The 20448-nt window shown below is 44.9% G+C and overlaps 1 protein-coding gene across 1 annotated transcript in view; it reads left to right on the top strand.

The window, feature by feature from the left end:
- LOC122923655 overlaps positions 1 to 20448 on the top strand; it is a 129756-nt gene that overhangs the window by 61565 nt on the left and 47743 nt on the right. The gene's annotated exons all lie outside the window — the stretch shown is intronic.

Raw genomic sequence — 20448 nt, 5'->3', positions numbered from 1 at the left:
AGCCATCATCCAGCCGTGTCTCAGTTATTCCCACTGTCATAGCTATCATCCAGCCGTGTCTCAGTTATTCCCACTGTCATAGCCATCATCCAGCCGTGTCTCAGTTATTCCTACTGTCATAGCTATCATCTAGCCGTGTCTCAGTTATTCCCACTGTCATAGCTATCATCCAGCCGTGTCTTAGTTATTCCCACTGTTATAGCTATCATCCAGCCGTGTCTCAGTTATTCCCAATGTCATAGCTATCATCCAGCCGTGTCTCAGTTATTCCCACTGTCATAGCTGTCATCCAGCCGTGTCTCAGTTATTCCCACTGTCATAGCTATCATCCAGCCATGTCTCAGATATTCCCACTGTCATAGTTATCATCCAGCCGTGTCTCAGTTATTCCCACTGTCATAGCTATCATCCAGCCATGTCTCAGTTATTCCCACTGTCATAGCTGTCACCCAGCCGTGTCTCAGTTATTCCCACTGTCATAGCTATCATCCAGCCGTGTCTCAGTTATTCCCACTGTCATAGCTATCCTCCAGCCGTGTCTCAGTTATTCCGACTGTCATAGCTATCATCCAGCCGTGTCTCAGTTATTCCCACTGTGGCGAAACCAACCTCGCCACTGGGTTTTGGAGAGGGCTGTTTAAAAGCCTCTTGCCTCAGGATTATGGCCCAGAGTAACTGTAAAGGAGAAGACAGACCGGCCGCACAGCTTAAATCTGTCTGTAGAATTGTGTTTTATGTTATTATGCGTTCGGTTAGATTGTATGTTATGTGAGGCACCCAGATAGCTAATATTATTGTATTCGTGTATTCTGAGTGCCATTCACCTAGTGATATGCACTCAGACTTGAGCTATCTGGGGATATGTTAAATGTCTGTGGTTGCTGGGAGGGTGTGACATTGTGTGTTTGGGTGGTGATGTCTGTCCTGTTGTCTCCACATGTGTATTGGTGATCTCCCTTTGTCCTGAGAGATAATTGGATTGCCTTCGGTTGTCTCCGGGACAGAGAGGAGGAAACCATGATGCATTGTGGGGATGTGTTGTATCTGTCCTGTGTCGCAGTCTCCCTTCTGGTCCTCTGGGGGCGGAAACGATTGGTTGCTGTATTTACATTGTATGTGTTGTAAATTACTGATTGGTTGTATTTCAAAACCCTGTGGGCGGACCTGTATTTGCAACAACTGTAGTAAAAACCAGGCTGGGTGTGCCAGCACGTCAGAGCACTGCTTGACCCTCAACACGGAGCCTTGTCTCGTTATTGGGGGGATTCCCTGTATGCTGTTGGAGACTGATTGCCAGGAGTATAAGCTGACTGTACGCTTTTCCTGTTCGTCTGCCGGCAGCTATTTGCGAGGTTCCAGTTTGGAGTGCTATTTTGTATCCAGTTCAGGAGTTTGGTGTTCTGCAGTAGCTGTGCCTGTCTCTCAGAAAGGGGCATATCATCTAAACGGATTTTAACCCTTTGTCTGCTGAAACGTTCCGTTACACCCACTGTCACAGCTATCATCCAGCCATGTCTCAGTTATTCCCACTGTCATAGCTATCCTCCAGCCGTGTCTCAGTTATTCCCACTGTCATAGCTATCATTTAGCCGTGTCTCAGTTATTCCCACTGTCATAGCAATCATCCAGCCGTGTCTCAGTTATTCCCACTGTCATAGCTATCATCCAGCCGTGTCTCAGTTTTTCCCACTGTCATAGCTATCATCTAGCCGTGTCTCAGTTATTCCCACTGTCATAGCTATCATCCAGCCGTGTCTCAGTTATTCCCATTGTCATAGCCATCATCCAGCCGTGTCTCAGTTATTCCCACTGTCATAGCTATCATCCAGCCGTGTCTCAGTTATTCCCCCTGTCATAGCTATCATCCAGCCGTGTCTCAGTTATTCCCACTGTCATAGCTATCATCCAGCCGTGTCTCAGTTATTCCCACTGTCATAGCTATCATCCAGCCGTGTCTCAGTTATTCCCACTGTCATAGCTATCATCCAGCCGTGTCTCAGTTATTCCCACTGTCATAGCTATCATCCAGCCGTGTCTCAGTTATTCCCACTGTCATAGCTATCATCCAGCCGTGTCTCAGTTATTCCCACTGTCATAGCTATCCTCCAGCCGTGTCTCAGTTATTTCCACTGTCATAGCTATCCTCCAGCCGTGTCTCAGTTATTCCCACTGTCATAGCTATCATCCAGCCGTGTCTCAGTTATTCCCACTGTCATAGCTATCCTCCAGCCGTGTCTCAGTTATTCCCACTGTCATAGCTATCCTCCAGCCGTGTCTCAGTTATTCCCACTGTCATAGATATCATCCAGCCATGCCTCAGTTATTCCCACTGTCATAGCTATCATCCAGCCGTGTCTCAGTTATTCCCACTGTCATAGCTATCATCCAGCCGTGTCTCAGTTATTCCCACTGTCATAGCTATCATCCAGCCGTGTCTCAGTTATTCCCACTGTCATAGCTATCATCCAGCCGTGTCTCAGTTATTCCCACTGTCATAGCTATCATCCAGCCGTGTCTCAGTTATTCCCACTGTCATAGCTATCATCCAGCCGTGTCTCAGTTATTCCCACTGTCATAGCTATCATCCAGCCGTGTCTCAGTTATTCCCACTGTCATAGCTATCATCCAGCCGTGTCTCAGTTATTCCCACTGTCATAGCTATCATCCAGCCGTGTCTCAGTTATTCCCACTATCATAGCTATCATCCAGCCGTGTCTCAGTTATTCCCACTGTCATAGCTATCATCCAGCCGTGTCTCAGTTATTCCCACTGTCATAGCTATCATCCAGCCATGTCTCAGTTATTCCCACTGTCATAGCTATCATCCAGCCGTGTCTCAGTTATTACCACTTCAAAGAGGGTCAGCCGGCACTCCGTTTGTAGGCGTGGTGCACGTGTCCAGGGCCGAAGTCCAAGTACAAATGAAAGAAAAGACCGGCACTCACTTTGTCTTCAAAGATTTTTTTCTCTTTATTCGCCACGCATAGAAATGTTCAGTGACGCGCGTTTCGGCTCTGTAGCGAGCCTTTCTCAAACCAATGGCATATAACCAAGTCATACAATACAGGTGATTTAAATAGACCGCCACAGCGGAAATGACATCATGTAGTCATGGTAATTTAGACAAACAAAATGGAATGAAAGGTAAAAAAGGAAAGGGAGAAAGCAAGGGGGGAGGGAACAAAAGAAAAGAGAAAACACAGAGTAACAATTTAAATAATCAGATACACGTGAGAAACAGCCCAATCGCAACAGCATCAATGAAAATGGTAGCAATCATGAATTCTTGTGAAGTTCTCTAGATATTCGTACTAGCTTGCAATTCAGATGATGCGGTTGGGGGGTTCCTCACGTTTTCTGTAAAATACAAAAAAATAAAATATAAATTTAACATACATATAAGAAAGACAGACATCTACAGGAAGCTATGGAGATCATACTCCCGGTTTAACCCCATGGGTTTCAGTGTCTGAAGTGTATGAATCCAATAGGATTCACGCTTCTTTAGCATTTTTAAACGATTACCACCTCTGCGAGGTTGTTGTACCTGCTCAATAATTTGAAAGCGCAATTGCGCAATATTGTGCTTACAGCGGTCAAAGTGATGAGGGACGGGTAGGAGTAAATTATTTTTTCTAATAGTGGACTTATGCTTGGAGAAGCGGTCCTTCATTCGCATGGATGTTTCACCTATATATAACAGTCCACAAGGGCACTTGAGTAAATATATGATAAAACTGCTATTGCATGTGAAAAAGCCTCGAACTGGAAAGCGCTTGCCTGTATGGGGATGCGTAAAATATTCCCCTTTAATTACACTTGAACAGTGTATACACCCTAGGCAAGGGAATGTGCCCTTTCTAGGAGTTGATAGAGTCTGCTGTCGCTTCTCAGTTTGAGCACTGCCCACATCCGCCCTCACCACCATATCGCGGATATTTTTGTTACGTTTATAACACAATAATGGAGGATTTTTAAACTCCTCGATAGAGGGATAAGCCCTTGACAAAATGTTCCAATGCTTAGAAAAAATAAGTCGACACTTGTTGACCCATGGGTGGAACTTAGTAACAAACGGTATACGTGACCCCCTGGACTCCTGTTTAGGGGTCAAGGAGGTGACCCTACTTCTCTCACTATCCAGCAGTGCTGTGGGATATCCTCTATTCTCAAATCTCATAGACATTTCGTCAAGACGTTTTTCTTTCACTTCAGTATTGGAAACAATCCTACGTACCCTTTGAAATTGGGAATGGGGTAATGCTTTTTTTACTGTGGGAGGATGATAGCTTGAGAAATGGAGAAGAGAATTTTTGTCGGTATTTTTGATATACAAATCAGTCACAATTGACCCACCTGCACCCTTAATGACCAAGGTGTCTAAAAAATTAATCTCATGATCACTATAATGTAAAGTAAACTGCAGCTCGGGCCAAATTGAATTCAAAAATTCTGAAAAGGCACGAAGGGATCGAATGCCGCCCCGCCATACACAAAACACGTCATCGACGAATCTTCGCCAAAAAATACAATGAATTTTAAACAGATCATTGGTGTAAATATACTTGTCTTCAAACCATGACATGTATGAATTTGCATATGGCGGTGCGGCATTCGAGTCCATCGCGGTCCCACAGCACTGCTGGTAGTAGGTGTCCTGAAATAGAAAATAATTTTCAGTTAAAATGATTTCAAGAAGTTTCAGGAAAAATTCTTTTGCACCTTCACTGTGAGAGGAGAAGGATAGAAGCCACTCTACAGACCGTATGCCCTTCCAGTGAACAATAGAAGTGTACAGAGAACAAACATCGAAGGTTACTAATAAATCATCATCCTGTAACACCAGGGTTCCAACCTCACGCAAAAATTGATTCGTATCAAGCAGGAAAGACGGCATATTTTTGGTTAGGGGTGTCATAACCTTTTCAAGCAAAATAGCTGGTGGAGACAAGATAGAGTCAGTCAAGGCCACAATGGGCCGACCCGGTGGTTGAGACAAAGATTTGTGCACTTTGGGCAGTGTATAGAACACTGGTGTTACAGGATGATGATTAATCAGATATTCCCCCAATTTGGGGTCAATAATCTGCTGTGAAATAAATGTATCAACCAAAGTACACAATTTCTTTTTTATAATGTATACCGGATCGCCGTCCAAAGGACGATATACATCAGTATTGGCCAACTGGCCCAAGATTTCAAAGCAGGCTTGAAAATCAGGCTATCGTCCCCCAATAAGTTATCGATAGCCTGCTTTTCAAGGCGCGACAAGTTGTGGTTTACATGAAATCCACTCTGCCGTGTCTCTTGCAAAGATTTTGACATGTCACGTTGGACCAATAAAATAAACGTTTCAAACAGGATGATAGCACTTAGGTGGTTGAAAGTGACTCTTGGTTCTCAGTCCAAAATCCTTCAATGATAAGCAAGTGTCACTGGTGGTGCTGTGCTTGCGCTTTTTTCAACATTAGTGGACTGCAAGCCTGAGAAGTGTGCCTAAGTCGGAGATTCCTAAAGAAGCGCTGACAGTCCATGTCAAACTCAAAACTGTCAAGCGGACTAGTAGGACAAAATGATAGTCCCCTCTCCAATACCTGCAACTGAAGAGGACTTAGGCTTTAGAGGATATATTGAAAATTAAAGTGTCATCTCTACCTGAGAGCGTGTTGTCCGTGGTGCGTCGATGCCCCCGATAATGGCGTCCTGCTCGTCTGGTATTTTTCTTTGTTGAGGTCTTTGTCTCCTTCTGCCTAAAAAAGGCGCACGCGGAGGTCCAATAGTGGAGTCACTTCCCGATCCGGATGACATCGAGGTTCCCCGACGTTGCTGCCTGGTGAATAGAAAGCGCAAGCACAGCAACCACCAGTGATACTTGCTTATCATTGAAGGATTTTGGACTGAGAACCAAGAGTCACTTTCAACCACCTAAGTGCTATCATCCTGTTGAAACGTTTATTTTATTGGTCCAACGTGACATGTCAAAGTCTTTACAGGAGACACGGCAGAGTGGATTTTATGTAAACCACAACTTGTCGCGCCTTGAAAAGCAGGCTGTCGATAACTTATTGGGGGACGATAGCCTGATTTTCAAGCCTGCTGACAAGGGGGGTGCTCTTGTCCTTATGGACAAGGAGTATTACGTCAGTGAGATCTTGGGCCAGTTGGCCAATACTGATGTATATCGTCCTTTGGACGGCGATCCGGTATACATTATAAAAAAGAAATTGTGTACTTTGGTTGATACATTTATTTCACAGCAGATTATTGACCCCAAATTGGGGGAATATCTGATTAATCATCATCCTGTAACACCAGTGTTCTATACACTGCCCAAAGTGCACAAATCTTTGTCTCAACCACCGGGTCGGCCCATTGTGGCCTTGACTGACTCTATCTTGTCTCCACCAGCTATTTTGCTTGAAAAGGTTATGACACCCCTAACCAAAAATATGCCGTCTTTCCTGCTTGATACGAATCAATTTTTGCGTGAGGTTGGAACCCTGGTGTTACAGGATGATGATTTATTAGTAACCTTCGATGTTTGTTCTCTGTACACTTCTATTGTTCACTGGAAGGGCATACGGTCTGTAGAGTGGCTTCTATCCTTCTCCTCTCACAGTGAAGGTGCAAAAGAATTTTTCCTGAAACTTCTTGAAATCATTTTAACTGAAAATTATTTTCTATTTCAGGACACCTACTACCAGCAGTGCTGTGGGACCGCGATGGGCTCGAATGCCGCACCGCCATATGCAAATTCATACATGTCATGGTTTGAAGACAAGTATATTTACACCAATGATCTGTTTAAAATTCATTGTATTTTTTGGCGAAGATTCGTCGATGACGTGTTTTGTGTATGGCGGGGCGGCATTCGATCCCTTCGTGCCTTTTCAGAATTTTTGAATTCAATTTGGCCCGAGCTGCAGTTTACTTTACATTATAGTGATCATGAGATTAATTTTTTAGACACCTTGGTCATTAAGGGTGCAGGTGGGTCAATTGTGACTGATTTGTATATCAAAAATACCGACAAAAATTCTCTTCTCCATTTCTCAAGCTATCATCCTCCCACAGTAAAAAAAGCATTACCCCATTCCCAATTTCAAAGGGTACGTAGGATTGTTTCCAATACTGAAGTGAAAGAAAAACGTCTTGACTGAAATGTCTATGAGATTTGAGAATAGAGGATATCCCACAGCACTGCTGGATAGTGAGAGAGTAGGGTCACCTCCTTGACCCCTAAACAGGAGTCCAGGGGGTCACGTATACCGTTCGTTACTAAGTTCCACCCATGGGTCATCAAGTGTCGACTTATTTTTTCTAAGCATTGGAACATTTTGTCAAGGGCTTATCCCTCTATCGAGGAGTTTAAAAATCCTCCATTATTGTGTTATAAACGTAACAAAAATATCCGCGATATGGTGGTGAGGGCGGATGTGGGTAGTGCTCAAACTGAGAAGCGCCAGAAGACTCTATCAACTCCTAGAAAGGGCACATTCCCTTGTCCTAGGGTGTATACACTGTTCAAGTGTTAATTAAAGGGGAATATTTTACGCATCCCCATACAGGCAAGCGCTTTCCAGTTCGAGGCTTTTTCACATGCAATAGCAGCTTTCATCATATATTTACTCAAGTGTCCCTTGTGGACTGTTATATATAGGTGAAACATCCATGCGAATGAAGGACCGCTTCTCCAAGCATAAGTCCACTATTAGAAAAAATAATTTACTCCTACCCGTCCCTCATCACTTTGACCGCTGTAAGCACAATATTGCGCAATTGCGCTTTCAAATTATTGAGCAGGTACAACAACCTCGCAGAGGTGGTAATCGTTTAAAAATGCTAAAGAAGCGTGAATCCTATTGGATTCATACACTTCAGACACTGGAACCCATGGGGTTAAACCGGGAGTATGATCTCCATAGCTTCCTGTAGATATCTGTCTTTTTTATATGTATGTTAAATTTATATTTTATTTTTTTGTATTTTACAGAAAACGTGAGGAACCCCCCAACCGCATCATCTGAATTGCAAGCTAGTACGAATATCTAGAGAACTTTACAAGAATTCATGATTGCTACCATTTTCATTGATGCTGTTGCGATTGGGCTGTTTCTCACGTGTATCTGATTATTTAAATTGTTACTCTGTGTTTTCTCTTTTCTTTTGTTCCCTCCCCCCTTGCTTTCTCCCTTTCCTTTTTTACCTTTTATTCCATTTTGTTTGTCTAAATTACCATGACTACATGATGTCATTTCCGCTGTGGCGGTCTATTTAAATCACCTGTATTGTATGACTTGGTTATATGCCATTGGTTTGAGAAAGGCTCGCTACAGAGCCGAAACGCGCGTCACTGAACATTTCTATGCGTGGCGAATAAAGAGAAAAAAATCTTTGAAGACAAAGTGAGTGCCGGTCTTTTCTTTCATCAGTTATTACCACTGTCATAGCTATCATCCAGCCGTGTCTCAGTTATTCCCACTGTCATAGCTATCATCCAGCCGTGTTTCAGTTATTCCCACTGTCATAGCCATCATCCAGCCGTGTCTCAGTTATTCCCACTGTCATAGTTATCATCCAGCCGTGTCTCAGTTATTCCCACTGTCATAGCTATCATCCAGCCGTGTCTCAGTTATTCCCACTGTCATAGCTATCATCCAGCCATGTCTCAGTTATTCCCACTGTCATAGCTATCATCCAGCCGTGTCTCAGTTATTCCCACTGTCATAGCTATCATCCAGCCGTGTCTCAGTTATTCCCACTGTCATAGCTATCATCCAGCCGTGTCTCAGTTATTCCCACTGTCATAGCTATCATCCAGCCGTGTCTCAGTTATTCCCACTGTCATAGTTATCATCCAGCCGTGTCTCAGTTATTCCCACTGTCATAGCTATCATCCAGCCGTGTCTCAGTTATTCCCACTGTCATAGCTATCATCCAGCCGTGTCTCAGTTATACCCACTGTCATAGCTATCATCCAGCCGTGTCTCAGTTATTCCCACTGTCATAGCTCTCATCCAGCCGTGTCTCAGTTATTCCCACTGTCATAGCTATCATCCAGCCGTGTCTCAGTTATTCCCTCTGTCATAGCTATCATCCAGCCGTGTCTCAGTTATTCCCACTGTCATAGCTATCCTCCAGCCGTGTCTCAGTTATTCCCACTGTCATAGCTATCATCCAGCAGTGTCTCAGTTATTCCCACTGTCATAGCTATCATCCAGCCGTGTCTCAGTTATTCCCACTGTCATAGCTCTCATCCAGCCGTGTCTCAGTTATTCCCACTGTCATAGCTATCATCCAGCCGTGTCTCAGTTATTCCCACTGCCATAGCTATCATCCAGCCGTCTCAGTTATTCCCACTGTCATAGCTATCATCCAGCCGTGTCTCAGTTATTCCCACTGTCATAGCTATCATCCAGCCGTGTCTCAGTTATTCCCACTGTCATAGCTATCATCCAGCCGTGTCTCAGTTATTCCCACTGTCATAGCTATCATCCAGCCATGTCTCAGTTATTCCCACTGTCATAGCTATCATCCAGCCGTGTCTCAGTTATTCCCACTGTCATAGCTATCATCCAGCCATGTCTCAGTTATTCCCACTGTCATAGCTCTCATCCAGCCGTGTCTCAGTTATTCCCACTGTCATAGCCGATAGAGAAGTCGCCCAGTTCTCCAGGAACCTAATAATGTATTGCATTTTAAAAGCAACCAAAAAGCTGTCTGTTATAATCACATTGTGGGACTATCAAGTGGTAAATAAAAGGGGGAAAAAAACTCATTTATTCAATAAAAAAATCCCATTTAAAAAATACACTTTTCAATGAAAAAAATAGCAAAAAAAATCTTCTCCATATGTTTAGTATTGCCACGTCCGTAATGACCCAGACTACATAAATATCACGGAAATTATCTCCTACGGTGAACGCTGTAAAATAAAAAAAATATAAATGAATTGCTTTTATTCTTAGTTGCCACCGAAAAAACTTAATAATAAGCAAACAAAAAGCGCCATTTACTCCAAAATGATACTAATGAAAAATTCTGGATGGATTTTGTCAGGGAGACTCTCAAGTTTGTCCTCAACAATAACATCTTTAAGTTTGGCGAACGTTGGTACAGGCAAAAAGTGGGTACCGCGATGGGTACCCCGGTATCCTGTATATATGGCTGTATTTGAGGATAAATACGTGTTCTCTCTGGACAATCCTTTCACGTAGTTTATTTAACGTTTCCTTAGATATGTCGATGACATTTCCATCATCTGGTCTGGTACAGAGGATCAGTGCAAGGACTCTGTGGCCTCGTTAGGTGGCAATAATATGAACATGAATTTCTCTCTGAATTTCGGGAAATCCTCCCTGGAATTCTTAGATGTATAAGTGTCCATACAAGGTGACCACCTACACACCACGTGCTATCGCAAGCCGCCAGCCACCAATTTATTCTCGTTGGGCGAACTAACAGCTCACAGGAAGGCTACACAAAACAATCGCATGGATTAAAGCAGAGGCTGCTATGTCGAGTTTACGTGGAGGAAGAGATAGAAGATGCCGGATGACGGCAGGGTCATCTCACAAGAGGAGCTTCTCTATAGACAGAAATACCACGAGCTGTAATGACCGGCAACATGCACAGGGAGGAAAACAGGGAAAGCCCTGCCCAAGGGAGAGGGAAAGGTGGTGACCCCTAACTCACCTTGCGGCTGGCACCTGACTGCCCTGACGTCCCTAGACGGGTTCCTCACCTGTACGCAGATCACGTGCCTAAACCCTGGCTTTCCCTGAAATGAGCCCTGGATAGTGAACGGGCCGGTGGGATCGCTAGTCCTCACCACTGCACTAAGAGGGAAACACCAGGGAGAGGACAGACAAACACAGACAAACACAAACACCCAGGTGGGCGACCACAGCAGACCACAAAGGTCCAACAGGGATCCGGAGGGTAGCGTTCTGATGCAACAATCAGAGAGCGCAGCAACACAGCTCCAGTGGGTCAGTATAGAAGTCCAGGCAGGAAGCTCTATCTCTGGCAACCAGAGAAGTGGGAGAGGGGAATATAAGGAGGTTTGGGAGTGCTGGACAAGGAACAGCTGAGAGAAGGAGCTACGAATCCCTGAGTGAGCCAAAAGGGTTTGCAAAGCAAACCCAGAAAGCTACCATAAGGAAACAGCCCTATCTTACATAGAGCGTGCAGCCAACCGCTGCGACCTCCTGACCCCGGGTACAACGGAGTCAGGCGTGGCTCTTGACACCCTCGTGACAGTACCCCCCTCTCTACGAGGGGCCTCCGGACATTCAGGACCAGGTCTCTCAGGATGAGAGGCATGAAAAATCCGAACTAGCCTGTCGGCGTTTACCTCAGACGCAGGAACCCACATTCTTTCCTCGGGACCGTAACCTCTCCAGTGCACCAGATATTGGAGAGAGCGGCGGACCCGACGAGAATTAATAATTTTGGATATCTGAAATTCCAAACTACCATCCACGACAACAGGAGGGGGTGGCAGCGGTGACGGTTCTAGAGGTGGAACATATCTTTTGAGTAACGACTTATGAAAGACATTATGGATTTTAAAAGTCTGAGGCAACTCCAGGCGAAAAGCCACGGGGTTGATGATGGCTACAATCTTGTACGGACCAATAAACCTAGGACCCAGTTTCCAAGAGGGAACCTTCAATTTGATATTCCTACTAGATAACCACACATAGTCATTCACTCCTAGGTCCGGACCTGGCGACCGTCTCTTATCAGCCATGCATTTGTATTTACCTCCCATATTTTTCAAGTTAGCTTGCACCTTCTGCCATACCGATGAAAGAGATGACGAAAACCGTTCCTCTTCGGGAACCCCAGAAGACCCCCCCTCTTTGAAAGTACAAAATTGGGGGTGAAAACCATATGCACCAAGAAATGGTGACTTGCCAGTGGATTCCTGACGGCGATTATTTATGGCAAACTCAGCTAACGGTAAATATGACGACCACAACTCTTGGTTTTCAGACACAAAACATCTTAGATATGTCTCCAGGTTTTGGTTGGTACGCTCAGTCTGTCCATTCGACTGAGGATGGAAAGCTGAGGAAAAGGACAAGTGAACCCCCAAACGGGAACAAAAAGCTTTCCAAAATTTAGAAATAAACTGGGTTCCCCGATCCGAAACCACATCGGAGGGGACCCCGTGAAGCTTCATGATCTCACTGACGAATACCTGAGCAAGAGTTTTAGCATTAGGTAGTGCGGGTAACGCAATGAAGTGTGCCATTTTGCTAAACCTGTCCACTACTACCAAAATAACTGTTTTACCCGCAGACAAAGGTAAGTCAGTGATAAAATCCATAGACAGATGTGTCCATGGTCTATTGGGGATGACGAGTGGTAATAGAGACCCTGCAGGACGTGTATGTGAAACTTTTGCGCGTGCACAGGTAGAACAAGAAGACACAAAATCCAATACATCCTGACGCAACCTTGGCCACCAAAAACGACGAGACAATAGCTCCAAGGTTGCTTTACTACCCGGGTGCCCAGCAAGTGCCAAATTATGATGTTCCTTTAATAATTCGAGACGTAGGTTCAACGGTACAAACAATTTCTCTGAGGGGCAAGAGACCGGGGCGTCCCCCTGGGCCTCTAACACCTTCCCCTCCAAAGCAGAGTGTACCGCAGAGACAACCACTCCTCTTTGTAGAATGGGTACCGGATCACTCACATTACCCCCTCCAGGGAAACAACGAGATAGTGCATCAGCCTTGGTATTTTTTGCTCCAGGACGATAGGTAATCACAAAGTTAAACCTGGAAAAAAAAAGCGACCACCTAGCCTGTCTAGGGGTGAGACGCTTAGCTGATTCGAGGTACAGCAGATTTTTGTGGTCCGTAAACACAGTGACGGGGTGGACTGCCCCCTCTAAGAAGTGACGCCACTCCTCAAACGCAAGTTTAATAGCCAACAGTTCCCTATTGCCAATATCATAGTTCTGTTCTGCTGCAGATAGTTTTTTAGAAAAGAAAGCACAAGGACGCCATTTGCCAGGAGACGGACCCTGAGACAGCACAGCCCCCACTCCCACCTCTGACGCATCGACTTCAACAATAAAAGGCTGAGAGACATCAGGTTGGACTAGTACAGGTGCTGAGGTAAACCTCTCTTTTAGAGAGGTAAAAGCAACTTTAGCGGCGTCAGACCATTTAGAAAAATCAGTCCCCTTCCTAGTCATGTCAGTAAGGGGTTTTACGATCACCGAATAATTTTTAATGAATTTCCTATAGAAATTCGCGAAGCCCAAGAACCGTTGTAGTGCTTTGAGGTTCTCAGGAAGATCCCAATCCAAAATTGCCTGGACCTTCCTAGGATCCATACGGAAACCTGACGCAGATAAATAATAACCTAGGAATTGTATCTCCTGAACGGCAAAAACACATTTTTCAATTTTAGCATATAATTCATTTGTCCGTAGGACCTGCAGTACTTGCCTGACATGCTCCTCATGTGTTCTCAGATCAGACGAATAAATTAAGATATCATCTAGGTATATTACCACAAACCTGCCTATTAGATGACTAAAAATGTCATTAACGAAATGTTGAAAGACGGCAGGAGCATTGGTCAGGCCGAAAGGCATAACTAGATTTTAATAATGCCCCTCAGGGGTGTTAAAAGCTGTCTTCCACTCATCCCCCTCCTTGATATGAATCAGATTGTAGGTCCCCCTAAGATCAAGTTTGGAGAACCACCTAGCACCCGCAATCTGGTTAAACAGGTCAGGAATGAGAGGAAGAGGGTATGGGTCTCGGATGGTTATCCGATTTAATTCACGAAAATCTAGGCAAGGACGCAGACCCACATCTTTCTTTTTAACAAAGAAAAACCCTGCAGCCACGGGTGAAGAAGAGGGTCTGATGTGTCCCTTAGCCAAACTCTCGGAGATATAATCCTTCATGGCTTGTCTCTCTGGACCTGAAAGATTATATAACCTGGTCTTGGGTAATTTTGCGCCGGGAATAAGGTTAACCGGGCAATCATAAGGACGATGAGGTGGTAACTTCTGACAACCCGTTTCAGAAAAAACGTCCTCAAAGTCCGAAACAAAAGTAGGTAGGGCAGCTATGGAGGCGACTAAGCAATTGCTATTTAAGCAATTTTCTCTGCACGGCTCACTCCACTCCAATATCTCCCTGGCCTGCCAATCCACCACTGGATTGTGCGCTACCAACCAGGGAAGACCCAGCACTACCGGAGCGGGAAGCCCCTCTAGAACATAACATGAGAGCATCTCGTTATGGTGGTCCCCTACCCGAAGGTGTAAGTTATGGACAATGTGGGTGAGGTTTCTCTGAGACAGAGGAGCAGAATCGATAGCAAATATGGGAATAGGTCTCTGTAGTGTGCAGAGAGACAAACCCATAGTGCGGGCAAAATGGGCATCTATCAAATTTACCCCTGCTCCACTGTCTAGAAAGAAAGAAATAGTCTCTGTCTTATCACCAAAAACAATAACCGCTGGCAACACAAATTGCGATGTACGTATGGAGGAGACGTATACTCCCCGGCTGACATCCTCCGCACAGCCTGGGGTTAGTAGTTTTCCGACGTTTTTTTGTTTCTGAGGAAAGAAGGACAGACATTAATGAAATGACCCCTCTCCCCACAAAAAAAACAAACCCCACGCCTACGGCGAACCTCAGGAGGACGGACCTGACGAGTAGTTCCTCCTAGCTGCATAGGCTCGTCTATGTCCGTACAGACTAACTGCTGCTTGGGAGGGGTTACCAATGGCTCCGGTTTTTTCAACCTGTCCCTAAGGCGTCTATCTATACGGATAGAAAGGGACATAACTGCATCAAGGGAAAAGGGGGTCTCATACAATGCAAGCGCATCCTTAACCCAGAGCAGAACTGACTCCTGAGAGCCGGGTCGTTCCATTGGGTATCCGTAGCCCATCTACGGAAGTCAGAGCAATACGCCTCTACCGGCCGCTCTCCTTGTAGGAGTCTCCGTAGTTTTGATTCAGCCAGTGCGACTCGGTCAGGGTCGTCATATATGAGACCCAAGGCCCCAAAAAACTCATCCACTGACCGAAGAGCCTGGAAATCAGTGGGTAAAGAGAACGCCCAGGACTGCGGGTCCCCCTGCAGCAGGGAAATAACAACCCCCACCCGCTATTCTTCATTACCAGAGGAGTGAGGGCGCAGTTTAAAGTATAACTTACAGGCCTCACGGAACGTCAAAAACTTGTCCCTTCCCCCAGAAAATCTGTCAGGGAGAGGGACCTTGGGTTCCGCAACAACCTGGTTACCTGTAGCAACCGCTGGGCTTGCGGTCTGTTGTAATTGCTGCTGTTGCTGGAGGACCGATGCCTTCAATCCTGCCACCTCCAAAGACAGGCCATGAGATTGTTCGGTCATAGCAGCAATTTGATCCATACTGGATTCTAAGTAGGTAAAAAAAAAAATCTTTTTTTTTTTTTTTTTTTACCTACACAAAAATAAGGGCCAGATATAATGTAATGACCGGCAACACGCACAGGGAGGAAAACAGGGAAAGCCCTGCCCAAGGGAGAGGGAAAGGTGGTGACCCCTAACTCACCTTGCGGCTGGCACCTGACTGCCCTGACGTCCCTAGACGGGTTCCTCACCCGTGCGGCGATCACGTGCCTAAACCCTGGCTTTCCCTGAAATGAGCCCTAGATAATGAACGGGCCGGTGGGATCGCTAGTCCTCACCACTGCACTAAGAGGGAAACACCAGGGAGAGGACAGACAAACACAGACAAACACAAACATCCAGGTGGGCGACCACAGCAGTCCACAAAGGTCCAACAGGGATCCGGAGGGTAGCATTCTGATGCAACACTCAGAGAACGCAGCAACACAGCTCCAGTGGGTCAGAATAGATGTCCAGGCAGGAAGCTCTATATCTGGCAACCAGAGAAGTGTGAGAGGGGAATATAAGGAGGATTGGGAGTGCTGGACAAGGAACAGCTGAGAGAAGGAGCTACGGATCCCTGAGTGAGCCAAAAGGGTTGCAAAGCAAACCCAGAAAGCTACAATAAGGAAACTTCCCTATCTGACATAGAGCGTGCAGCCAACCGCTGCGACCTCCTGACCCCGGGTACAACGGAGTCAGGCGTGGCTCTTGACACCCTCGTGACACGAGCACAAGAAGGAAGATAGGTTTGTGTTCACATTCAGGTTCAGTCCTGCGGCTGAATTGATCAAACGCATCGTTCAAGAAAAGTGGGACACACTGAAGGATGAGGCTGGGCTGTCGGGCCTAAGAGCAGACCCATAATTAGACGTTGCCATACTATCAATGACAAATTAGTCCGTAGTAGAATGCAGGATGGACCAGCAAGCAATTGGTTGACTAGTCGTAAATCCATCGGCAATTACAAGTGTGGTTTTTGTTCTTTTTGCAGCTTCAACATCTCCTGTTTGGAGGGGTCTGGCATCACATCACTCAGTATATGACATGCAGGAGCACATACGTGGCTTACTTGTAAATGTGGGGCCGATTACATTGGGAAGACGATACGCCCCCTCTTTGAGAGATTCAGGGAACATCTTGATTCCCTGAAGACCGGGAAAGGCCGCACTAGGCTCATGGTGGTGATCGGCGCTGTTTAACATTCTCTGGTATCCAACTGGAGCCTGTCATGCCCTGCGGGGGGGACAGACACAGGAAGCCAGGTGGATCATCGAGGCAGCCGCTCTCGGTCCCCTGGGACTCAGCGACAAAAATGATTTGAGTGTTTTCATTTCAGTTGGTTACGTTATGTCCGCTATTGCATACTTTGTATATTTGCAACTCTGTGTTCTTAATAAGGAAGAGCAACCTGTGAGCGTCGGCGTCACATTGACAACCAGACGCAGGGTTTAGGAGGCACTGACGCATGCTTGCGCAGTGAGGTCAGAGGCCAGACGAAGCGCCGTCACCGCAACTATGTCCGTCTGATGCACACCTGCTCCTGTTTTTATGAAACTACGCGAATAAAGGATTTTTCATTACAACAGTGGTGAGTGCCGCCCTGCTTTTGTTTTTCTTCTCCGTTTTCTATTCTTGGGACTTACTTTTTTGGGGGGCAGAGCACCACGCTCACTGGTTGTACCCATTTCGAACAGAGTCGCCCAGCACCCAGCAATATGTAGCAGTGCCGCCCCGCTCTTACTCTCCTTTTGGAAAAATTCAAGTCGTTCTCCAAAAATCAAGCCCTCACACAACTCCATATAAAGAAAAATAAAAAAGTAACAGGTTTTATTGCAAAAAGGTAGTAAACAAACTATATGTATCTGGTATCACTGTAATTGTACTGACCCAGAGAATGAAGATATTATGTTATTTATACCGATAAATGGGCGCCGTAAAATTTATAACGTAAAAACGCAGTGTCAGTATTACTGTTTTTCCCATCTCTCTCCCAGAAAGAGTTAATAAATGTTATTCAGAAAGTTATTTCTACCCCAAAATGGCGCCATTAACATAAAGCTATATAGACAGAAAAATAAAAAACGCTCTTGGAACAGAATGATGAAAAAAGGAAGAAAAACGCTTTAAAAGTAAGGCCCAAAGCAGGCTGGTCACTAAGGGGTTAATACCATGTGATCAAAAAGTTGGATGTACCCTAAAATGGTACCAATCAAAACATGATCTCATCCCACAAAAAATGAAAACCTACATAACATAATCGCTCAAAAAATAAAAAAAATATGTCCGAAAAATGGCAACACAAAAACAAGATTTTATTTTTTTTTTAAATGCTTTTACTGTATAAAACGTAAAATAAAAATAGAAATAATAGACACATTGGGTATCGCCGCATCTGTAATAACCGGCTCTATAAAAATATCACAAGATCTACCCTTATCAGGTGAACACTGTAAAAAAAACTGTGTCAAAATAGCCATTTTTTGTCACCTTGCCTCACAAAACGTATTATACCAAGTGATCAAAAAATTGTATGTACCCCAAAATGGTACCAATGAAACTGTTACCTCATCTCGCAAAAAAATTAACCCTCCACATAAGACAATCGCTAAAAAAAATAAAAACCAATGGCACACATAAACCAATCTATCAATATCTGTGCTGCAGAAGTCATATGGCGCTCCTTCCCTTCTGAGTCCTGCCATGTGCCCCCACAGCAGTTCACCACCATACAGTATATGGGGTGTTGCCGTATTCAGGAGAAAACAGGTAACAAATTATGGGGTGCTTTTTCTGCTGTTACCCCCTGTGAAAATGAAAAATTTGGGGCTAAAGCAACATTTTATTGGAAGAAAAACATTTTATTTTCACAGCCAAGAGTTTCTAAATTCCGTAAACCGCTTTTGGAGTCAAAGTGCTCAGTATATTCTTTTGGGGGTGTAGTTTCCAAAATGGGGTAAATTTTTATGGGTTTCCACTGTAGGGGTACATCAGGGCCTCTTCAAATTCAGAATGGTGCCTAAAAAACATTCTAGCAAAATGTGCCTCCAAAATCCATATGGCGCTCCTTTCCTTCTGACCACTGCCACGTGCCCATAGAGCAGTTTACCGCCACATATGGGTTATTTCTGTAAACTGCAGAATTAGCGTAATGTAGATTTAGGTTTATTATACTGTTAACCCTTGCTGTTTTAGAAGAAAAAAAATGATTAACATAAAACCTACAAAAAAAATATAACATTTTTGAAATTTCACCTCCATTTTCCTTTAATTCTTGTGGAACACCTCAAGAGTTAACAAAGTTTGTGACATTAGTTTTGAAAAATTTGAGGGGTGTAGTTTCTAAAATAGGGTCATTTATGAGTAATTTCTATTAGGTAAGCCCCTCAAAATCACTTTGTAACTGAATCGGTGCTTAAAAAAAATGGTTTTGGAAATTTTGTTGAAAATTTTTAAAATGTCTTCTAAACTTCTAAGCCTCTAACGTCCTAAAAAAATAAATGACATTTACAAAATGATGCTGACATAAAGTAGACGTCTGGGGAATGCTGAATGATGACTATTTATGTGTGGTAGTGCTGTGTGTGGTTTTGTGGGAGTGATTGCAGGTGGCTGAGTGTGGATTGCAGCAGAGATCATTGAAAGTTAAGTGTTGGTATTCTAGTACTGCCATTTAAACCTTTTTTTTTTTTTTTTCTCTGCTTAATTAAGGGGAGTGCCCTGGGCAACCAGGTGCTATAAATTAACCCACTAAAACTCTGTAGAGCCTGCTCTTCCTGGGGCCTGCTCTACTAAGTGGGCTTCTTATTAAGTGGAGTTAAAAAAAGAAGGAGTTTAAGAAAAGGAGTTTGGAAACTAAGGTTGGATATAATTTCCTTGTGTGTTGTTGGCTTGGTTTTGCGTAGCCCTTTGGCTACAGCAGACAGGGTCTAGGTCTGAATCATATTTACTGTTTTACTTTTTTACTGTTGTAATCCCCATTTAGTATGTGTTGCACAATTTACAACGCAGTCCAGTGCACATCTTGCATGATGTCTGCAGTCCTGGAACAGGAATTCAAGGGTGCATATCTTTGTCCAAGATGTGAGCAAATAACCCGTTTGGAATCGCAAATCGAGTCTCTAAACGGGCAAGTTGCAACACTGAGAGGCATTGATAATTTGCAAAAGAGTTTGCTTCTCACCGAGCAAGCGCTCTTTGGGGTAGATGAGGGGGAGGGTGACAGAGAGGAGGCTGAGGAAAGTGAGGTAGCTAGCTGGGTAACAGTTAGAAAGCGGGGTAGAGGGAAGAGTGCCTGGGAGGCTAGCCCTGATCTGACACACCCCAACAAGTTTGCACGTTTGGCAGATGAGGGGGATGTCAGTCCGGGGACGGCACTGCTGCAGCCGGACACTTCCTCTGCCAGTCAGGGGAATGCCAGCTCCGGTAAGCAGGAGACCAGGAGAGCAGGGCAGGCGGGTGCTGGTAGTGGGAGACTCCATTATTAGGGGAACAGATAGGGAAATCTGTCACACAGACCGTGATCGCCGAACAGTGTGCTGTCTTCCTGGCGCTAGAGTTCGACACATCGCGGATCAGGTTGACAGATTACTGGGAGGGGCTGGAGAAGATCCAGCGGTCATGGTCAATATCGGAACCAATGACAAAGTTAGAGGTAGGTGGAGAGTCCTTAAAAATGATTTCAGGGATTTAGGTCAAAAGCTGAGGGCAAGGACCTCAAAGGTAGTATTTTCCGAAATACTGCCTGTACCACGAGCCACACAAGAAAGGCAGCGGGAGATTATGGAGATTAACAAGTGGCTCAAGAACTGGTGTAGGAAGGAGGGGTTTGGGTTCCTGGAGAACTGGGCCGATTTTTCTATCGGCTACAGGCTCTATCGTGGGGACGGGCTGCACCTCAATGGGGAAGGGGCAGCTGTGCTGGGGAGAAAGATGGCTAGAAGGTTGGAGGAGGGTTTAAACTAGGGACTGGGGGGGGGAGGGTAATTACGTTATAGGACGGGAAGATAGTGCAGATAGAGACCGG

This window comes from Bufo gargarizans, unplaced genomic scaffold (assembly GCF_014858855.1).
Source record: "Bufo gargarizans isolate SCDJY-AF-19 unplaced genomic scaffold, ASM1485885v1 original_scaffold_1791_pilon, whole genome shotgun sequence".
NCBI classification, from domain to species: domain Eukaryota; kingdom Metazoa; phylum Chordata; class Amphibia; order Anura; family Bufonidae; genus Bufo; species Bufo gargarizans.
This window is presented reverse-complemented; position numbering and strand designations above follow the sequence as displayed.